Below are 22,941 nucleotides of genomic sequence, written 5' to 3' on the forward strand. Positions count from 1 at the left end.
GGTTGCCATTGGCTTTCGTTGCGGTTTCACGGGGGATGTTTCCATCCCTTGCAAACGTATATCCGTATAACCCGCGCGCTTTCTAACTCGAGCTTCTCGACCGTAACATATTACTGCTTGTGTGGCGTGGTTGTGCCTTCGGTAAACCCTCGAAGCCATTCACTGATTCAAATTAATCACAGCCACGAGTCGACCCTTGTACTTCCCGCACCCCCTCGCAATCTCCTACTACTGCGTCTTCCATCCGTTTCGTCTTGCTTTATTCCGGATTTGACAGCAAACGTCTTCTCTATTCACTCGAATTATTCTCCATTAGCTCGAACAATCATTTTGCATTCGAAAAAAGTAATCTTTTCCATTTGTCAAAGATAAGTCCAATAGATATTGTGAGAATTACAAATTTTCAAGACCACAAACAAAAAAAACTTCATTTAAATAAAATCACAAAAATGATCATTTTTATTATAGCCTCAAAATTTTCAATTTTTACTGCAATCCCTCTTAGGATAAACGCACGTCATCTTCAGTAGGTGGTCGCAAAGAAAGTGAAAAATAGAATTTTCGTAAAGACGCCGGTGGCTATACAAGGGAAACTTGCCTGACCTGACCTTTATTTTCTCTACTTAATTTTAAATCGGTGTGACGTCTCAAAATATAGTGAAAACGAAAGATACTTTATTTCTAATCTCTTCATAAATAATTTCATTTAAGTTTGATTTTATTCTTAAGAAAAGTTCAATTTTCCAACTTTTACCTTGAAAGGTGAAGTTCTTGCTTTTCTCTCCAATTCCCCTTTCTTTTTCACTCTTTTTTTTCTCTTCTCCTCGATGAGTCCGCGAGGCGTCTCATCACGCAACATTACCCTCTCTGCTGCTGCTGCTTCGCGACCATTGCAGCCAACTCTCATTTCGTTTTTCATTCCGTCTCTCTCTCTCCCTCTCTCTCTTTCTCTCTCCATTTTCCACCCATTCTCTTCATTTTCTAAAACTCTCGAAACTCTCTGAGAGCAGCCCTTGCATCCTGGCCACGCAACATTAAGCCCACTCCTCCGTATATTTTTCCTCGCAGATTCTATAGAGTCTTTGCCTGAAACCTGCAGAAAGAGCTACGCGCTTGATCTACCATACTTTTTATTCTTCCCCATATTTTCAATCCCCAAACTTGAAAGAGCTGAGCAACCCTCCTGAGAGTGTGTTACATTTGTATTTTTAAATTGATATCAATATATATTATTCACGCGAACCTCTCCTATAACATTTTGGTGTAATGTTGCATAAGTAACAATAAATCTGAAATAAAGTGATGAAAACATTCCGATGGACGAGAGATATAATTCGAAATCAATTTTTTTAAACTTGTAACAAAATTCTCAGCTATAAGTAGACCACTGATTCCAATCAGCGTATATGCACTGATAAATTTAGTGAAAATTCTCTGATTTTTCAGCGTATATACGCTAATTGGTAACAGTGGTATACTTATCGCTGATTAAAATTTAGAGAGTACAATCAAGACGTTACTCCGTACAATCTGGATTGTAACTGATAGAATCTAGATTACTGTCCGTGATAAATTATTGTAAAGGATTATAAACTTTTTCAAAAGATAAAAAATTTATCACCACCATTTTGGAAATATACTTCCACAATTCAGCCCTTCTCCTGAATATAAACGCAAATTCGTGATTCGTTCATTCTTCTTTCATCTCTCACTCAGCAATTTTGAGAGGGACTTGCATCGAGAGGGTGGAAATAGATGCTGGTGGATATGCCATGAAGAAGCAAAATGCAGACGCGTAAAGGGGATCTGTATCCCTGAGGGGTGCGTTCGTATGGTGAGAGAGAGGAGAGGCTCGTCGTTTTCCAGGGAAAAGGGGTTGGATGGTGAGGAGCAAGAGGAGAGGTAAAGAGGTCTCGTCTCGGTGTCTCTATTGATCCTCCGAGGAGGAGCCGCGCGCAGCGCTTCCTCCATCCCTCTTCTCTCTATATATACGTCCTCATCCTCGATGGCAAACAGCACACCAGCGACCAGAGGGAGAGAAAGATCTCTCTCACCGAGACTCACCCTCGCCCACCCCTCTCCACTCACATCCTCCTCTGGCATTTCAAAACCTCCGGTACCAACAAAAGGGTGGACTGAAAATGCACTCCATATACTTGTCTCGCAATGCGGTCTCGGTTTTTGGAACGATGCAAGCGGAAACGAAGCGAATTTCATATATACCATAACGAAGGGCCAAAGAAATCCATATCGATTTTTAGTTATACTCGCGATATTTTCAACGGTCCTTTGCTCCTTGAGGGGCATTTAAGAAAAAATTTCTCTTTGAAGATACACATTTTTATAAACATTCAAAAATTTGATGTTTTAATTTTTAAATTAAGAGTACATATATATATTCATAAGTTTGTTCAATCCTTTTTTATTCGCTTCACCTTCACTTGACTTTTACTACACCTTCAGTTCACTTTCACTTGAGAAGTGAAAATGAAGTGAAATTCAAGTGAAAGTATCAATTTGATCCTAAAGTTTATATTGTTACCTTTAGAAAAACTGCGATTTGGTTGAAATAATTATTTCTACCATGGATCAAATTGCTTCCGAGAGGATGTAGAGGGTGCAACTACTTTTCATCATTGTAATCTCGACACATTTTGTACAAAAAACTTAACCTAAATAAAAAAAATTACTGTCTTTCAGTTTTGCAACCTGGATATATAAACACTGAGTATTCTGAACAGTCAGTTATTATTTGTATCCTGATCCCCTTCCTCTAACAACAATGCTCGTTATCTGTTATGGGTATTGCGCCTATTGGTTCTCGGCAGTTCCCACTCATGTCCCTCCTTTCTCTGCTTCTCTCATCAGAGAGCCATCCTCTCGTATATAATGTATCCCATGGTGCTCGGCTTTCGAATAGACGACGTCGCATCCCCCACTTTGGATTGGACGGAGCGAAGCATCCGCACTCCACTATTGGTCAGTACCAACGCATCTCTGCTCATCTTCGCGACTGCGCGCTCTCATTCAATGTCTGGATCCATTCTATCAGACAAAATGGCGGATATATCACAAAATTAACATGCACTCTCTGGTTACTAAAAAACAAACACTAATCGCAGTACACTGTTAATTTGTATTTGATACCAGATCAAAATATAATTTGCTCCAAATATTGGTACCAATTTAATCCAATTTGGCATATCTTCAAGAAAACAGTGTTACTAAAAAACAAACACTAATTGATTTAAAAAAGTGTTAGGATTGGACCGAAAGGAATAAATTTCAAAACCAGGATATTCCAGGAAGGAAAAGACAACTTTAAGACAAATCCGAATAGCTGAGAATATATTTTGGGATCACACTTGCCAATCATAAGTAAAGAAATTGTAATGCAGAAAGTGAAGTATATGGAAAGTTAGCGAGTGCACTTGGTGAGCGTTCGACGTCCTCTCCGTCAGCTCGGCTGTCTCCCAGAATAGCAGAAACTGTTAGTCATACATCCTGTCATATATATCGCGGTATAACTGGCCTCTCTGTTGACTGTATATATGTATAACTATATTATCCCAGACACACGTTGCAAAAGAGAAATAAACTTTCCGAATATGAAAAGAGAGACCGCTAGTGCGCGCCACTCGTGCGACGCTTATAATATACATTTCGTGAGCGATGCGCATAAATTATTGCCGACTTGGTAAAAATTGTCTTGGAATGTGAAAACATTCTCAGAAGAAACAACTTTATGCTAAATCCACGTCAGTGTTGTCTAAAAGCACGAAAGCAGCAGGGGCAAAAAACAAATATACCCCGCGTGTAGAAATTGGAACAATTTTTGGATCGTTATTGGTAGATTTGTTGTGAACACAATTCTGATCGTTGGATCACGTATTTGTCGACAATACGAATTTGTTATGTTCCAAATTTAATTCCGAACTTTTCCCGATCTGTATAAAGACCTAAAGTTAAAAGAATCAAAAACTGATGATGAAGTTTACACGTTGAGAAATCTACTTCCAAGAAAAAGCATTAATATACACTATTAGCCACATCTTCGTTTGTTGCATGAGCCTTTCTTCCATTAGCTTCTTTTCTTCCTTTGAGCCAAGTTGTGGTATCGTGTGTGATATACCCGAGCTCGAGAGAGATGGTACGATAATCGCAGAGGCGATATGGAAGGAGGAGGTGAAAAGGAAGAGGAGAAGGTGGAGAGGACGATGATGGTTGGAAGGTTATGTGGCCGCGCGGGGGTTTGAGGGCAGGAGGGATATGGTTACCATGGCTACCTGAAACCGCAGCCACCGCTATACCTACTGGATGCGAGAGGTGTCACTGACTCCTGGGTAGCGCAAAGCGATGTTACACACTCGGTTCCCTGTAGAGGTATATGTGTATGCAGAAACAGCGCATATGTGAATGAGTTTGCCAGTACATAAGTATACCCAATGCCGACGACTCGTTTTGCATCGGCTTTTGCAGCTGTGACGAATTCTGCCTTTGTCGAGTGCTGACTTTGATCCTGGAGAGTTGATTATCTCGGGTATAAACTTCTCTTTGGTTGGTTCGCGGTTAATTAATTGAGAAATGATTTGTAGCTGATCGAATCTTTAAATGATGACTATTGCTGGTTACAAATATTTTTTACTTTGGAACTATATTGGAGTCTGCTAAAAAAATCCTGGATTAGGAATTGGCGCACTCTCGAAAAATAAATTATATATAGTTATAAGAACATCAGTCAGTTTTTTTTTTGATAAAATTGATTTCGCAACTATAGAATCATCTGTCTATATATATTTGAAGACCACCCACTAGTGGCAGTAAAAACTATTGTCCTCTAGGGACTTTTGGATCGTGACTCAAAAAGACGATCACGACCAAGCATATACGAGGAAACAAAAGATTTAAACGCAAGTGCTCTCTTTTCTCTTCCTTCCTTCGTCCAACGCCTATATTCCTCTTTCCAAGCAGGGCCGCAACACCACTTTGACAATTTCTTCTGAAAATATGTCTCTACAATTTCTAAATATTTTAAAATTTAAATCTTAATAAAATCTTAATAAAATAAATCCAGATTTTATGTTAGTGAAAGTAGTGAATATATACCAGATTTTAAATTATTCAAAAATTAATTTTCAGCAGCCCTGTCACTGCCTTGTGCTAAAATCTTTAGCTCCCACTCTTTCTCGAGAATGAAATTAAGGCTTCCGAAAATAAACCAGCGACATTCAATTGTTTGCGAAGCAGAACGACATTGCGGTGGCGGTAGTCAAGTAAAGGCATATACTCTAAGAAAGAGAGAGATAGAGAGAGAGCTCGTAAAAGATGAGAAACGATCCCTAAGATGGCTGCGTTCAATCCTCAAGATACTTCAAAGAATGAGACATGCTACGATTTTTTTTTAATTTTTAGACGAACAAAAGTATAGCTGAACCAACTTTTAAATTCTTGAGAAAAATATACAAAATATATTGAACAAGAAAAAATAATTTTTAAAGCTATACTCATCTACCTATAACAATACAAAAATTGTTTACACAATTTTCTTCTTGTATAGTAAAATCTGTAATTTATCATATACTGTATAGATATGGAACAATATTTTGAGGAAATAATAATTAAGAATAATGATTAAACGAAACATTATCGTCTTGTCAGTTCAGAAAGAAATTTTCCATATTTCTTCAAAGGTTTTGATTCCTCGCTGATAGGGAGAGAGTATAGGTGAAAAAGTGGAAAAAGAGAAGGAAGTTGAATTACTGGAACGACGATGCTCTTACCACGCCGCGCGTCTCCATCACTTATCGCTTGTAAGTCCGATTCGCTTCGCGGTTTCCATGGAAACCCACGGAAAAACCTATCGATTCTCCCTTTGGTCGCTCTTCTAAAAGAGAACTCGTTCAAGATTCCCCCGGCCTTTTCCGTTCTTCACGATCCTGAGTTTTTCTTCTTTTCCTGGAAACCGAGACTCTGTCCAACTCTGGAATTCCCATCCCATTTCATTTTCTCTCTCACTCCTTACTCTTGATTCTTATATACCCTCGAACCCCTTTAGAAAAGAAAATGTTCAGCGAGGACCGTTAAAGAGGTTTATTTCGCTAATAAGACCGGACCGTGCCGTGCTTATTGAAACAATAAAGAATCTCCTCGCACCCTCAAGATGGCGACTATGCCTGGTCACGCCGAATACTTTCCTTCCAAAAATACGTGAACAGAATTCTAAGCACCTACTGATCAGCTCTCGATGAATTTACTGCTTAACGATATTACTTCCGTTCTGGTTCTGATTAAGAGGACAATTTCAAAAATCAATTTCGAATAAAAATTGGAAGGAAGAAACAATTTCTAAAACATGAAAAACTTTATAGCCCTTGTATGATAAAAAAAATGTGATGGACTAATTCAATTTGAGCAACAATAAAAGGAGTCCAAAATGGAATGAGATTGAGATTTAAAGATCGATATATACACAGCGAGACACGATTCTGGGATTTCATTCGTCTCTCGCCAAGGCACCCCGAAAACACCATTTACTACCCGCCATAGTCACTTCTGCCTCTCGAATTGCGAGGTTTAAGGCTGGAGGGAAGCAAAGGAAGCGGTTGGGAACAATGGTTTACTTCAGAGACTCGGAAATGTCGAGCTCGGCACTTGAATGGGAGACGGATGAGGAACTTGCTCGGACCGGATAGTGAATTTCTAGTACAATGCTCGCTTCGAGAAGACGAATGCTCAACTCAACCTGGGTCAAGGGATTACAGATAACCACAAGAAACCAGATTAATCGAGAAACTACATTTTTTCGAAAATAAATTTTCAATTTAGGTGAAACGGAGAGAATAATAGAGAAATTAAAAACGGCCGGAATCTAAAAATTAATTTTTTGGGTTCACAAAATACAAATCAGACATTGCAAATTTTTGGTATTGCAATACTTTCATCATGAGGAATTCCAATAACATATATAGAATATTTCATAAGAACAATGGGAATATCACAAAAGAAATATTCTGATATAAATACATATAAATAATTCGGAACAAAGAAAAAAATGACACCCTTGTTTGATCGAGAATTTTATGAGAATCTTTAAACGAATGCTTCTGAGCGATAAGTGGGTTAAGTCCTTTTTTATATATTTCATAAAAGCTAAGACACAAAAAAATGATAGATATATCATTAATGCTGAACTTATATATACAGGTTATTGTTTATATCATTAGCTGCTTAATTAAATTTTAGTTCCGTAATTTATAACTACCATCTAATAGGGTATATAAAGAGTAATTAAATAATCTAAATATCAGAAAAGTTGAAGGGTGAGGCTTTGCTAGTCTATAAATTCAATGAAGAGCAAACAATTGTCACATGTTAGGTATATATATATTTGTCGAGACGTGGGAAGAGAGCACACCCAAAATTATTAGAGAAAAATATCATATATATATAATTATAGGGTCATCGTTAGTAGGCGCACACTTGCAAGAATTATTTATGAAACAAATTTTATGTTTACTTCTTGTTTTGATCAATTTTTAATTATATCGTCTATATTCAATTAATACTTTCCACAGTAGTATATTTTACTTTAATTTTACTACTGTATTTATTCTTTTGTAATTTTTTTATGATTAGATTTATTTTGAATATTTGAATTTAAACAAGTTTTTTTAAAGAAAATATTTTAATATTTTAAATATGGACGCTTGTTCACAACTTGGAATAGAAATTGCGAGGATAAATTGACTAACAATAAAAATATTATTTTATTTTTTGTTGTTAAAAAAATGATCAAGTCACATACTATATACATATATATCCAAATGTGGAGGGAATAAAGTTAATGCACATAAAGGAAAATGCAAGATCTATAATACGGTGTAAGTATACGTATATATAAGGTGATCGCATAAAGAGCAGGAAGACCGTATAGCGTCCCAAGTATGATAAGCCTCGGCACATACTTGACGTGAGTACTTTCAGTAGCTATATAACGTGTGTATACGCGAACGGTATCACACGAGACACGCGGCAACGCAGGCTCTGGACATGCCACCTAGATCGAGTGCGAGATATCGCGACCACTCATATTTATTACCACCGAGATTTCGCATTATTAGGGCCATTTACCGTTTTCGCCCTATAATATCGGCTTCCTTCAGCTCTATATAGCTTCGTCGTCGCTGCGAATCGGCGATCGTCGACGCGTCGAGCTTACAAGTTCGATCGTCCAGAAGCGATTACCGTGTGTAACCTTACCTAACAGAAATAATGAGCACGCTTTGCTTTTCTCGATGATAAAAGAACTCACGCTACTTATTAGTCCAGATCGCGATCGCTGGGAAATGACGCAAGGGAATGTTCAATACATATAAATCCCTTTTTCATTCCACCTTAATACTTGAATCTCAGGCACAAAAAATCGTTGTTAAGTTTTTGATCAAGATGATTTCGGTGACTGAAAATATAATTGTTTATGTTTATTTAAATATATTTACTCTATGCCAATAATTGTTTTTCTACGGCTGTATTTGGTACCAAAATATATATAAAATATTAAGAAACTTTCGACACGTGTATATTATTATTTATTACAAGGTATTTAATGAGCCATGGAACTGTCACGTGACTCACGCGTTAGTGCCTTTCGTAATTCTAATTCCACCGACTGGAATCAACGTTCGTGTCCTGAAGACAATGAAAAACGAACTTATTAACAAGGCTCAAAAGATCGAGGGTGGACAGGATGAACGAGGGGTAAAAGAAACGATAGTCAGTCCAGGAAAGACTATCGCATGTTGTCCACCATAAACCATGTCTACATAAATGCATGAAACTATATATAAAATGGTGTCAAAGTGGTCGATGTCGACACAAACCCACTCCCCTCCCCCCAACTCCTCGGCTAATATAAATAAATAATTTTGATTTTTTCCAAATTGGCTAAACCGATTTTCGTGAAAAAATATATGTTGTACAACGTATACAGACAGTGTCAAAAAAATTGTCGACCAAATTATTATACAGAAAGGCAGTAATTTTTTTTGGTCTTGTAAATAATTATGATTTTGGAAATGTTCATACGGCCCTTATTATATTGTGGAATTAAAAGAAAAATCAATTCCTCAGTTTAATAAATATTCGTGAATGAATGAATGACGTTGTAAGGCATTTTTTTTGTCTTTCCAAGGCCGATAAATCGGGTTATCTGTTGATCTATAGAGGAGGGTGAAGATACTAAAGTGACTTGGATGCTTGTGTGGGACGTAATCGTCAAGACAAGCGAGGGTCTCGCGATGGTCATTTGTGGAACCGACCACTGACTCCTGGGGGGACGAAATGTCTCCTGTGATCCCTAAACAAGATACTTTACACGCTATATCCCTTAGAAAACTCGTGTGATGTTCACCCTGTCACGCCACCAAGTCGGAGACATCGAGATTGTCCTCGGGAGAATACAAATTCAACCCCTATATTTTTATCCTTCTGATATCAGAGATAAATTTTACTCAGTTATGATTATACTATACAAAAAAAATGCCTTGTAAACAATTGTTTTCAATTAAAATTAATATTAATTGAAATACAAAATCGTACAAAATTTTTATTCATAAAAATTTAGGCCAATAAAAATTAGATAAATTTTGGAAAAATTAAAGTGTACATTTTTAAATGTTTGCGTTAATTGAACAAATATAAAATCACAAATAAACTGAAATGGCTTCTGAGAAGAGAAACTGTTGTCTAGACTGAATGTCTCGTACGTATCACAGGTGTTCTAAATGCTTCGTTGGCTACTTAGAAATGCAATCATATGAAGACTTCTAGTCATCACAATTGATATCAAATGATTACACACTTCTCGAAAAGGACATGAGATTAATTAGAAAAATGCGTGAAATGAAATGATAGTATGATCATGTTTCTTTCCCACGTTATTTTATATTTTTAAAAACAATCTCAATTTAGTACTTACACTTTGTGTAAAATAAAATATAAAAATATAAAATAATAATGAATAAACTAAATAAATAAAAAAATAAAGAAAGTGACATTAAAGGTAATTAAATGCAATCTTTCAAGCTAAATGGCATGTGTATCATGAAGGAAAAAAATTGAGAGCAGGTACATAAAAAGAAGGTGAGGCTGCAAAAGAGAGGGAGGACTTGCTACAAGCATTATTGTTATGTCTATAAGGCCTCGAGGTTCTCCAGTTCGATTATGCACCGATGAACAAAAAACTAATAACAGCTTCACTCATTCGCTATAGTCAAAATCCTAAAATGTCACGTAAAATAAAGATTTAACAGCATCAGAGACCACGATATTAGACCCAGCATTGACCAAATATTTATAAATATATATATATATATTTATACAATATATATTAATATTATAGTATAATATAGTATAATATTAATAACCATAAAGAAGCTGAAAAAAGCATTCTTTTTATATTTTTTAATATATAATTATTTTAATAATTAATTAATTTAATTAAATTTTACTTTATTATCCCGTGTAGAAATTCCCCTACCAGGGCTCTAGTAGGGAATCATAATCTGGCCCCAATCAGGGACAGATCAGCGCCACGAGAAAATGTGGATTTCCTAATTAGACCCGGGGTTGCATTAAAATCCGATCAGGCTCCACGGAAGAAGGGACCTTAAGTCAAAAAAAATTTTAGGTTATGTTTGTGATTTTTAAAGTCATGAACTCATGAACAAAATCAATGCAAAGTATGATTTAATTTTTAAAAGAACAAAAAACGTTTGTTATTAAAAAACAATTAAAAATTTAAAAAAATTAATTGTTTAATTTATTTTTTTTTAATAACAAACATTTTTTCTTTTTCACACCTTGTAAAATATTGATTAAATTCTGATTTATCTCTTCGAAATACTTCAGTAAACTGCCTTATCCTTTGTAGTACTTATTTGATGGTAAACATAAATGAAATGTATCCTTCCTGCAGAAGTTAATAGTAAATATCGTAGTATGGTAAGCAAGAGTTCCATGATGTATCGACCCTTCTCTCATATAGCGAGTGAGAGAGGAGATGTGCGCGCGTTTAACCGGCTCCCTAACAGCAACGGATATTACAGAATATCCTGTGGACGTTCTATTCGTATTCAGAAATTAGGACGTCTTCAGGATATCTATGGATATCTCTGGTACATCCTATAGATATCTTAACTTCCGGATATTCTTAGGACATCCGTAAGATATCATAAATATGTGGATGCTGTTAGGTTAGGGCATCGTTAAATGTACAGTTGCGTCTGGGACCATGCTTAAGTGTCACGAATTTTACTATGCTTAATAAATTAATCAGAAAGAGTGTCTCTCTTTTTATTTTATTCTTTCCCTAATCATTGCTTATGAATTTGTGGTGATTCCCTTCTGTGAATATTTTTTATATAAACATTTTTAATATTATTTTAAGGAAAATCCCACCCTCTTGAAAAGTATACTGACATCTGTTGGCGAAATATGAAATTCTTTCCTACTTTGTGATTTAAAAAATAATCGAATCGAGTAACGAACTTTCGAAAGCAGTAAGCGATTGATGATAACATCGTATTATTCACGAAATGGTTCATTCGTAGTTGCGCTGCATACGTTTTGGTGTTTACATTTTTTTATCTTCCTTTATCATCTCGAAATTCTCATTGCTTTCGGAAAAGTCACAGCAAACACGCGTGCTCTAGGAATAGGATTCTAGGTTTTAATGTAAAAAACGAATATCCTATTCCGGAAAACCGCGAAAATTCACATTGTTGATACAGTGCGCAAGCGTTATATTAATAGTGAGAGCTGCCATTTTCAGTGTGTCAGTTTCTAGAGTTGCATCCGTTTGCCGTCCGCCGATGCGCGACCACGCGACAGAGCAATAGTTAAAAAATACTTGTGATAAACGGATTGATTGCTGCAATCAGTGTGGAAAGTGTCAAGAAAATTCAACATTAATTTACAATATTCAATAGAAAGAAGGCTTGAAAATTTCCAAGGATTCATTCACAAGGAAAAATTCTGCCCGCTAATCGAGGTTTGTTTTTTCCTGTAGATTAAATCATATATATGTAGATTTTTTTATCACCCGTTGTTTACCGAGTACCTCATTTCCTGTGATTTATTTTCGGACATTTTTTATTTTTATAAATTTGATCTTGACAAAGCTTGACATGTCATTATTATAAAAATTTTCTAGTGTAATTTATTTCGCATTTTTAAAAAGTAGTAAAGATGTGCTTTGGTTAAATCGGATTTTTATTGTTATGACATGAAACAGCTGACAAGTTTGACAGAAGAAGATTGAATATATTTCCTATTGGCTTTATGTGTATTTCTTTTGAACACAAACAAATTTAATTTTTACATTTTAAGTTACATTTTTTGATCGTCCTTTTGATAAAAATAAAATAATGTCCGGATGATAAAATGAAAATTCCAAATTGCCTGAGAAAAAATTCATTTTCCAGTGATTAAAGTAAATACGTGCCTTAGAATTGAAAAAAGATCTGAAAGTATCTTCTTGTAATTCTTGATAAATGTTTTTCACTTTCTTTTGCTGATTTTTTTATCACCTTATGTTTATTAATAATTTTGCTCGACATTTTTTACAGTCCATCCTAGCCTTATTTTTTCATAGTATTTTTAAATATAATTTAATGCTTGGAAAGTAAATTAGTTCATCCATAATGCATTTAATGTTTCTAGAGAATTGTCACTTTTATTTCATAATAGTTATGAATGTGAATAGTTTTTTTAAATTAATGTAGGCAATATCTTTTGATACTTTAAAAAATTTCTCTATTTGACAATACTTATCTGCCACAATTGACGCGTAACATCTTATGGAATCCAGACCCTCAATTAATATTTTAATTAAAAAAATGTAATTTTGTTTAAAAAATTTTAAATATTTTTGTGTTCAAAAGTTAGAACTTGATTTAATAAAAATTCTTTGATGTTTGGAAAAAATAGAGTGACGCTTTCATTAAAGAAATAATAGCTTTTTATATACTTTTTTTTATCTCGCAGTAACCCTATAAAGATTGTTATAAATTAAACGAGGTTGAAGTTCATTTCATTATAGAATCTATTCAATAAATGCAATACATTTATTTAACATAATTAAGAAAACATTTTCAAGGAAAACTTGATTTTTTTACATTGCAAAGAAAAATACCTTTTAGTCTTCATATATCATTGTTTGATTAATAATAAATAATTATAATTATAGAAGGATGTAAAAACAAATTTTTTTTTAAATCGAGCATTTTACCAAATAATTGAGCAACATCTTGTCTCAATAAACTCGTTAGATCAAAATAATAGAATACACTTGTGTCAAAATATTGATGTTACAATTGACCTCTTTATGCTTTGTGTTTAATCTTGTATAATCCATCATAAATCGGATCTTCTTTCCTGATCTGTAAAATTGTTGCTTCACTACAATTTAATATAATAAAATTGATATTTATAACTGTTAATAATGTACGATCAAAATTATGTAATTTTTTTATCATGGTTTGAGTCAAAAAACTCATAAATTTTTATCGTAAATATTTTTTTATTTATATTTCACTTGAACTTTAATTGTTGAAGAAATAATTTGCTTGTATTAAAAAAAATCAATTTTATTTTATTTAAACATTCCTTAATTAGGCATAAACTTTAAATTAAAACTTCCATTAGATTAAACAAAAAATATGTATTATTTTGGAAATATTTGTACCCTTTTTTAAACCTTGCATAATACAATGTAGAAATTTGCTGACTGACTTGCTCTTGAAGTTTCTTAACAAAGAAATGAAATTTTATTTTTCGTTTCCGCATTTTGCTGACGTTTGCTCCTCCTTCGACGTCACTTGATCTGTCATAGTCTCGACAAGGTAAGCAAGAGAAAACCCGCGAGTTTCTATCAGAGGCTTTTCCTCATTCTCTCTTATAGAGTTCGAACGACCTTGAAATCGAAACTGGTCGCGTGGCTTTTCTCGTGTAGGCGTTTAGGATAAATTAGCAGATGCAGATTCAAATGATTGTAAACGTGACCTTGTCTCGTCTATTCGTGCAAATTGTCGAGCCGGAAACGGTTCTCGATTATCAACGCGCATTGTTCCACAATATAATTACTCTTGATCATCTATGACCTTTTAACTATAGTGATATTTAACTAGAAACCAATGACTTTTGTATTTTAATATTTATTTAACAAATTGTTTTTAATTACTCCTTTCATTTTCTATTCACTTATGTGAATACATTAATAAATATCAATCTACTGATTTTGCCTGGACTGTTGGCCAGGGGAGAGGAAAACTACAGAATACCTCACCCGAGCACAGCCAAAAAAAAAGTTATTTATTTATACAATCGAATTTACCTTGAAAATATTTAAATCACTTTGAATTTTAAAACAAAAACTCCGAAAGTATTTTTCTAAGTTACCTTAGAGAAAATTTTACTATGGCTTTAGTTTATATTTTTGAAAAAATTCTTATTGAAATATCTTTGCGCTTTCTGTCGAAATTATAAATCTATCAAAATGACTGGAGAAAACGGTACATAATTAGTTAAATTAACGTTATATTGGAAGACCTGCCAATCAATAACTAAAAATACAATACGTTTTACGTCATTAATAAACTCTTGTATTTATATTATTGATTTTGGTTCTATTGTTATTTATTTTGGTTTTTATAGAATAAATTACGACTAATGGGCTTTTTAAAAATTCTAGTCGTATTTTTCTATTTGAATTTTGAATGAAGTAAGTAGGAAAAATTGTTTAGAATCCAATAGAACATGATTATCATGATACAGTATTTGTTTTCTTTCTAAATTCTAGTTGTCCTAAATTTCGTAGATCATAGTTTTTTTTTCATAGTAATTTTTTGTTTTCATGAAGGCCTTAAGAGTTGAAAGATGTATTGAAATTGACTTTCTGCGTTAAAATATTAATATTTCATACATCATGATAAAATTTACGTCAATCACTATAGTGACAAGTCTATTCAGTTCTCTAGATTATTTATGATTCCATCTTTAGGTAAAAATGTCATGGTCATTTTTATCTCAGATGACGTAAATAGACAAGTTTTTTTTACATTCAGTGTCTGGTTGGTCGGTCCTAAATTCTGCTTAATTAAGTTGGTAAAGTTTTTAATGCCAAGGGTCAGTGTGTTGTGTTAGATATTTTTAATTAGTAATAGTATAATATACCTGACATCTAACAATTCTCATTTGTTGGATGTCATGAGTGTTCTGAAATAGTATTATGGATTTTTCGGTTAATATAGTTTGTCCACTGAGTTTTTGTTTTATGAGTTCCGCACAACTTTTATGACTCTCTCGCGATATTTCCATCACATTCATTGCTCAATAGATCCAGGCTATGAAATCCCTTTTGTTTCCGCGAAACTATACTTCGGTCGTATGAACGACGCGATAGAGATTACGAGTCCAGTGGCATGACCCTGAAGGCTTTCCGCACGCCAAGTTCGTGATTTTCTGGTTATTGAGACTTGATTTATAAATCAATGGAAATAATTCCCATTTGGATTCCAAACAATCCATTGGCTCGCTTATAGAAAAACCTACATTGTTTCGCATTATGATTTTTATTTTCGGAAGCAATTGAACAGATTGATTTTATAGATATGTTATTAAAAATTAAAATTCCCATATTGCTTTTTCGATAAAAATGTGATCTTGGGAGCAAATCCGCAATGTGAATGATTATCCTCATTTTCTGAAACAATTTATTGTAGGGAATTTCACAAAGCTCTCTGATATCTAATGACTCTCATTAGTGCTAAGTCTCCTCTATTTCGTCGAGCATAGCGATCACTGTACTTCAAATCTTATAGTTTCGAAATACTACTTGCAATCTTAAAGATTTCCTCTCCGTTTGATTCTTATCTTTCGGCGATGTACCCAATTGAGTGTAACTATCCAGTTGACAAAACCAAATTTGATAGTTTTAAAAAATATCTTGAACTATTTAAATAAATTTGCTTTTGACAGTGCTGCAGGTATATAATTTTATTATTTACATTTTTAAGTAACGTGGAGGAAGAATGTTTAGAACAAATGACGATTGGATAAAATGAACTTTCAGACTATACTTCTGTTAGAACGAAATTTTATTACATATATGGAGATGTGGAAAGTTACGATTAGTATTTTTTGATTAAATTCCGGTCAAGCATTTTTGTCGTGGTTTGAAGGGTTTAAGCTGGCTGGTAAACCACAAGAACCAAAAATCCTCTATTGAAACTCTAACCACTGAGGAAAACCAAACACCGTCGTCTCTTCTCTCTCCCTCTGTACGGAGACTCTCGATGTTATGTGTGGCAAATCACCAGGGCTTATATTCCTAACGCTTTAAAGGCGATGTATTGCTCACCACAAATCCCATGACTTATAACATTTATCTACTCCATTTCAAATTTCATCTAGGATTATTCTGATTTTCTAATGTAATTGCACATTTGAAATATTGCATAAAGATTTATATTTTTAACTTTATTGATAATATAGCTGCAAGTAAATATTCATTTAGAATAGAATAGAATATTTTAATGTTTTCAAGGAAAGCCATGAGAATAATTATCGTACCAATTTTCAAAACATAAGTTTTATTAAAGTTTGTCATATGATGATTAGATTTCGTCCAATTACAAACGGCACCAGCATCCTCATTAATCAAAGATAGATTATTATTTAAGTCATCAAAACTAGAGTGAAGGTAAATTTGTAGGTCATCGAACATATTTAGTTGTACTTTAGCACTTCCCAGGCAGAAATTCGCCAATCTGGATGATGCAGGAAACCCAATAGGAGATAGGCCCTGGTTTTATTCGATTTTAATTGGACTAAAATAGTGCTTCATTTTGTGGCCCCGACCGGATTTGGGGCTTCCCGACTTAAACCTTACCAGAACCCGTTCAAAATTTCTACACGGTTTATTATAACAGAGTTCAAGTTTGATACATTTTTTTACTGCAGATTCCTTTATGTGTTGGTAAAAAATGAAAAGTGAAGCATATTCTTTGTAACAAGTTGAAAGTAAGAAATCTCTTTTTTGGGGGGAAAGTGCAATAACACGATCCGCGCATCTTATAACTCATGATTTAAACTCTGAAAGGCGTCTCTGGTTCCCAACGCCTTTACGATGAGTCTCTTATGGCCAAGAGCACCGGGAACTTTCTGTGAAACTATACAGCTTAAGTATTCTCTAGGCAATATCGAGCGATAAACAAACTGGGTTATACGTGAAAATGACACGCACAAGTTTATTTTGAGCAAAGCTTCATTATTTATATCCAGCATCCCTTTAGTTGATCCTTCTTTAATAATGACACTTTGTGATAGACGCCAAATTTACTTCAAGTATATATACCAGAATAGATGGAGGTCTTTTCAAACTTCTTCTTAATTACGTGTTCTTGATAAAATTTTATTGGTTATCAACAGACACTTTTTGTTGGTTTATTAAAACTTTCGCAAGAGTTACGAAAATGATTAATTAAGATAGTTATTATTTCATTATACTACTTGTCTTTATATAAGATGCTTGTTTTCTTTTTTGACGCGGTGCGCCTGTAGTTTTTGGAAGTATTATGCTTTTAGATTAAGAAAATCGTAGAATCAAAATCTTCCATTGAGAACTTTTTGAAAAAAGTGATTTTCAATTATTTTTCTTGCGTCTGAAATTTAACTCGTTTGAATTTTGAAATTTGTAGATTGAGTATAGGAAATATTGTTTTCATGTATCTGAAGGTCTTTTAAAGTAAATCAGGGGGGAATTTAGTTAATTTATTTTAGTTAGACCCGTATCTGAGTTGTATATTCGACCTTGACAGTTTCCTAAATGTTCTGAGAGCTTCCGCATTTTCTCTCACTACCACATATCACTAAGTGCAGTAAGCAAGCAGTTAAACCACGTGTCCGCAAAGTCGTCTGTGTCTAGGTACATATAGATATATGAAACGCATTCATAAATCCACTACTGACACCCGGAGAAGACACACACGACCTGTGTGTGCACCTCCAGCTGAGCAGGTCATTGCCTTGGCTTATATCAGAGAACCAATAAAGTTCGTCATGCATATACGGACGACATTGTAAAAAATAAAACAGAAACGTGTCACACGCACATCGCACATATAACACGTGCATCCTATTACCATTTTACAACTACCAAAGTGGGACAAATGACTTTTTTATGATTTGCACTTAAAAAAATTAAAATTTGCTTCTGTGCTTTTTTAATCCTTTAATGGTGGCAGCAAAAACAATAATTCAGAAAAAAATTCTCGGGATTTAACGCAGATGAATTTGTGAAAAGGTTAAAAAAATATATATATTATAATATCCTCTGTTGTAAAACTGGTGCCACACGGAATTTCTTAAAATAACAATTGTTTCAAATGAAGTTAGAATTTTAAAAAAATATTGCTTTAAAATTATATGCTAAAAAGAATTCTAAAATCATTAGAATATTTGGCAATTCTGTTTAAACATTGTTTTTGATTAGTCATTCCACGTATCGATATCTCGCCTTTCTTTTATTCGACAAATCAGTAAAATACACCTAAAATAAATTCTGTTTGAGCCGTTGCATAAGAGTCGTGTCATGAATAAGTAAAAACACGACAACTCTGCAGTTGAAGGTTTGAATTTTTAAATATATATATATATCAGAATACGTAAAGAGGATGTATATAGAATTATTTGGTATCAAAAACAAATTTTGCAGGGAATTTTTTTTTAATGCGGCTTTTCTCCACTGTAACTTGATATTAAAACGATGGGAGAATTTCTCATTGAGGCTTTCGATTGCTGCCACTTCCATTCAGTAACTGTAGTATAGGTACATAATGCAATTCCCAATTGATAAACGAGATCTCGTAATTCTATTCGAGCACACGAGTGGTATGCACAACCGTCGATGGCAAACGAGTACATATCTATAGGTATATCTCGTGAAAATCAGCGATCGAGACCAAAAATGGTCGCTCGTTCGAATTGGATGTCCAATTTCATCAGTACAAGAATCAAGATCTCGTACTATCAAATGGCTAGCACTTTTTATATTACAAAAATGTTTCCTCATTCTTTTTATGTGTTTCTCCATTTCGTTTGGAAAATAGATCAGTTAGTTTGTTCCGGGTCAAGGATGATATCATCTTGGAAACTTCCGGATAATCCTTAAATTCCAATAAGCTTTAAAAACTGAATTTTGGGACGCATGAATATACTTACACTTTCACTTACACTAAAATTTATTTAACTGAACCCGGTATATTAAAAGTTTAATGTAAGCAAAATTGTATTGATTTGCAGACGTGTTAATTTCTATTGTTATACTTGCGTGAAAGTGAGTTACAAAAAAATTTAATTTAAATTATATCGACAGAGTATGGTTAAAAAGTCTTTTCCACATACTTAACCCAATTGCCTTGACCAACATATATGTTTTACGCAATAAAGATACACACTGGGACTAACGATTTGTGACTGCAGAGACTTATTGACTGTCGCAACACCTTAAAATAACACTAGTATGTGCTTATGTCTGCTAATGTTGTCATAATTATATGCAAAGTCTCAAGTTCCTTTTTTTGTGACGTTTTTAAAAGACATTATGAGACGCACGAGTTATATAATATATATCTTTTCTAAAATGTTGAAAACATTTCTATTCATTGATCTGCTTCTTTATGCAGATATATATTTTTTTTCTATTGAAGAAAGAGATGACTTTTCAGAAAAGTTCGCTTTATCGTTCCAATGAAATTTCCTTTCATAAAAGTGATTTTCTTTTTCTGCATTCAAATTTCTTTTTCTATTCCCCTTGAATCTTTTTTTCTAATGTACAGTTTTTTCTTAAAATAAAATACACGTTTTTATGCAAAATGGTATAGGAGAAATCAATCATATAAAATAATTTTTCCTCTCTTCGCTAGATATTTTTCTTTTAAAATAGTACATATATTATATATATGCTTCTGAAAGCTTTTACTGCACTATGTAGAAAAGAAGACTTCAAATCCGATTTATTTTCCATTTCTAAATTATTTTTTCTGCCTTATCGACGTAAAAGTCATTCAAAATTATTTTGTTAATTACGCAGAATTTTACCTCAGTCTTTGGGGAAGTTTGATTTTATATGCAATATCGAACACCTTCAAAATGGTATTGGACACAACAGGAGTTGAGAATTAGAAACTATTTCCATAATTATTCATATCGCGGATTACAACCGACTTTACAGATATAGGGCTACTAAAGGACACGATGTTTCAGTTTAACTTTTAATGACTTTGTATAACATCTTCACAGAAAATATATGCATCAGAACCGATTTATAATAGCATTTAATTTTTCTTAGAAGAATTGCTCAGATACCTGACATTCAGGCCGAATTTATTCCACACAAACTAATTCATTTTAATTCATTTAATGTATAAGATCAACATGTCTGTGCGTTTCTACAGTACATTGCTCAATATGCGTTGTAGGTCGAAAATGGCGAAATATCGTCTGTGGAAAGTGTAAACTTGAAGCAAATGTATATTCGTGTGAATGTAACGAACTTCGTAGAACACTTATCAACATTGTCTCTCTATCAACACAATGTTATCAACCGCGAAAGTAGTTATTGTGGTTGACATCTTGTTCTGAGGTTTTATAGCTGCGCACACTTTGAAAATTTGCAATCCGGGTAGTTTGGAATAATCAGAATATCAATACTCTACTTCTACTTTTTTATATCAGGTTTGAACATTTTTTAAGCTTATTAAAAAAACAGAAGTTCTATTTATTCGAATTTTCATTTGTCAAAATTATTATTCATTCGCGCCCAAAAGTTTATAATATTTTTGATCATTTAAGTTACAATTTGAATAAATGAAATATGTATTATATTACAAAATACCTCCTCCTGATTTCAAGTTTTTTGTTTAATTCACTCGCGGCGTTAAAGAGATGATTCGATTTACAAGCGTAATAATCGGCTGCTAAATTTTAAATATTGTCTGCGCCGCACTGGGGGAACGATAAATTTAGCATGGGGATTAGCGGAATTGGAATCGACGAGTATTCAACATCGAGAGCGAACAAAATACAACTTCGATTGCATTTTCAATACTAAAAAATTTATTTCTCTACTTGTTAACTTATTCTAACCGTTTATTTATACAATGAAAGCAACAGAGTATTTTAATCATGGCAAAGTAACATCGAGGAAAAGTAAATCTAAATATTTAATTAAACATAACTTACAATAAAGTTAATATTGTTTTATCTTTCATACTCTCGGTACAATCGTATTTACGCTATGTTACTCATTCAGTATTAGGTAGAATAGATAATGCCATTCATCATGGCTATTTTAATAATCATTAAATTATGTAAATAAATGGAGAAACTTTATATTTGTCAAATTAAAAAATTTATAAAAAAACATTTCTGTCGAATATGTATGAGAATTAATAATTTAAAAGCATATATTCATGTTACGTATTTTACAAATTTTTTTTAGAAAATGCTTTTAAATTAATAATTTGTATGCGTTTGTCAGAAAGGTTTTTGATTCAATTTTTTCTCTGTGTAGAGGATAAAATTTGTCATGTTCTTCTGGGTAAAATTATATAAAAAATAAAGCTGTTTGTTCAGATGGATATAAATTCATTTCGTATCTATAGGCACGAGATAAATCTTTTCATACTTGAATTCTACCACAAAGCTAAACCAATTCGTTTACTCTTCGTGGCATTAAAAAGTGAATACATGCTATTTGTCATAGTATAAAATATGCTTTTGAATTTTTCAATTTTAGTTTAAATTTAACTTTAACCATTATATGAGTTTTACTTTTTTTAACATTTAAGGGCACATGAATTACAGAATGAATATCTTTATTCATATACATATGTATGTAAGTTTTTATGAAATACTAATATTATTTTAATTATCTTCAATTAGTACGATGTTCATCAGATTTGACATATTTTGCACCATACTTTTTGGAGAGTGCAATAACTGCAAACTTATATTTTTATCACACTGTAAACTGTAGAGCAAGAATTTTTTCTCCGATTCTTAACACAATGAAATCAATAAGCATAATAGAATAGTTCTTACTGCACGAGTAGAGCTGTACATTTTCATCTATTCATTTCGTGTGCGAAACTGTACTGGCTCGTCTCAAAGGCACTTCCACCGTTCATTTACCTTCGTCCATTAAGCGAATAGTGCACAGTGACAACGACTTTGAAAGTTGTCCTTTGCAAACCATCACTTTGACTCCTTAATTTCAGTTGGACAAAAAGTTATAAGGTACGAAGGGAATTTCGTTAGCTGGAATTTAATATCACCTTCGCAAAGAGAATATTGAATCCAAATTTTATTCACCAACCATTCATTTTACATGCTCAACTTTTAGTAAAAATTTTTTTAACAGAAATACTCTAATCTTAACAATAATTTTTAACCAATTTTACTGTACGAAAAAATTCGCAAGAACCACTAATTTTCTTTGACTAGTCAATTACAATTGCGCTGACCACTAAAATCAGCCATTACAAATGATTTGAATAAAAATCTCGTGTGTCAAGGGCAACTGTCAAAAAATGTGCATTTTCATATTTTTTAAATTATCCGTTCAATTGTCAAAGTCAGAAAACAAATGTCATATATTTAAAAAAGTTCAACTCCATGACTTCTGACTTTCTAACGGGAGAATTTTTTCGCTGAATGAAAAAAAGCGGCGAAATGAATCTCATTTTATGCTCATATATAGCTATAGAAATAATTTAGACTTTGCGTGGATAAGTAAATAGAGCAAAAATTTATAGTTGATGGGAGAAACTAAAGTGAGGATGAGGGAATTTCAGTGAAGAGCAAATAATATAATATGATTTG

At 33.2% G+C, this 22,941-nt stretch overlaps 1 protein-coding gene across 1 annotated transcript in view; it reads left to right on the top strand.

Moving 5' to 3' along the window:
* Positions 1–11,665: 11,665 nt before the first annotated feature.
* The window catches only part of LOC127277899 (protein gustavus), a 161,772-nt gene continuing 150,496 nt past the window's right edge, over positions 11,666–22,941 (top strand). The window contains exon 1 of the mRNA XM_051299338.1: positions 11,666–12,049. The gene's annotated coding sequence lies outside the window, so the exon portion shown is untranslated. The remainder of the gene's footprint in view (positions 12,050–22,941) is intronic.

The sequence above is a fragment of the Leptopilina boulardi genome, unplaced genomic scaffold (assembly GCF_019393585.1).
Source record: "Leptopilina boulardi isolate dan_hultmark-lab unplaced genomic scaffold, ZJU_Lbou_2.1 LbouV2_19, whole genome shotgun sequence".
NCBI lineage: Eukaryota > Metazoa > Arthropoda > Insecta > Hymenoptera > Figitidae > Leptopilina > Leptopilina boulardi.